General features: G+C 44.0%; 1 pseudogene; it reads left to right on the forward strand.

Moving 5' to 3' along the window:
* Positions 1–222: 222 nt before the first annotated feature.
* Positions 223–753, forward strand: LOC116072834 (annotated as a pseudogene).
* The last annotated feature ends 312 nt before the right edge of the window (positions 754–1,065 follow it).

A 1,065-nucleotide genomic window follows, 5' to 3' on the forward strand; every position in this document is an offset into this window, starting at 1 on the left:
GTGCTGGCTAGATTTTAGATCAACTTGACACAATCTAGAATCATTTTGGAAGAGGAAATCTCTATTGAGAAAATGCCCCCACTGGATGTGGTACATTTTATTAATGAGGGAGTCCGTTGTGGGTGGTACCATTTCTGAGCTGGTATTCCTAGGGTACATAAGAAAGTAGACTGAATTAGACAGTTGGGGGTGCAGCGGGCTGGTAGTCATTCCTCTGGGCCTATGCTGCCTCTTCTGCATCATGAATTGGCAGCCAGACCTCATTCCTCTTACAATAGCTCTCATCTAGTTGTCGCAACTCCCGCCACCACATTTGAGGAACGCCTGATCCAGAGCTCCATCCTGAAGAAGGTGCTGGAGGCTCTCAAAGACCTCACCAATGAGGCCTGCTGGGACATCAGCTCAGGTGGCATGGACCTACAGAGCATGGACTGGTCTCATATCTCCTTGGTGCAGCTTACCCTGCGCTCCTAAGGTTTCGACATATACTGCTCCGATCGCAACCTGGCCATGGGCGTGAACCTCACCAGCATGTCCAAAATTCTAAAATATGCTGGTAATGAAGACATCATCACATTAAGGGCTGAAGATTATGCTGATACGTTAGCACTAGTATTTGAAGCATCAAATCAAGAGAAAGTTTCAGGCTATGAAATGAAGTTAATGGACTTAGATGTTGAGCAGCTTGGAATCTGGAACAGGAGTACAGCTGTTCTTAACTTTTATGGACTATTGACCTTGGAGGGATTTTAACCTAGTTCTGTCCAGAACATGTCTGTAGAGGGATGGTGAAGGCCCTATGGAAAGAGCTTACAGTGCTCATGTTTAACCAGTGGCACCTCAATTTCATGTGTTAATTACTGGGATGGGGAATTCATGACATCATTGTGAGTCCATAAGCAAGGCAGTTTTACCATGCAGATCGCAAGTCCAGACTCATGTAATACCCAAGTTGTATTGCTATGTTCATTTAAAGCAAAGAATCAAGTTGTCTTGTTCGTGTCTATGCATTAACCTAAATATCACACACTTGTATAATTTTAATCATACTTTACATGGGGCATT

The sequence above is a fragment of the Mastomys coucha genome, unplaced genomic scaffold (assembly GCF_008632895.1).
Source record: "Mastomys coucha isolate ucsf_1 unplaced genomic scaffold, UCSF_Mcou_1 pScaffold23, whole genome shotgun sequence".
Lineage (NCBI taxonomy): Eukaryota > Metazoa > Chordata > Mammalia > Rodentia > Muridae > Mastomys > Mastomys coucha.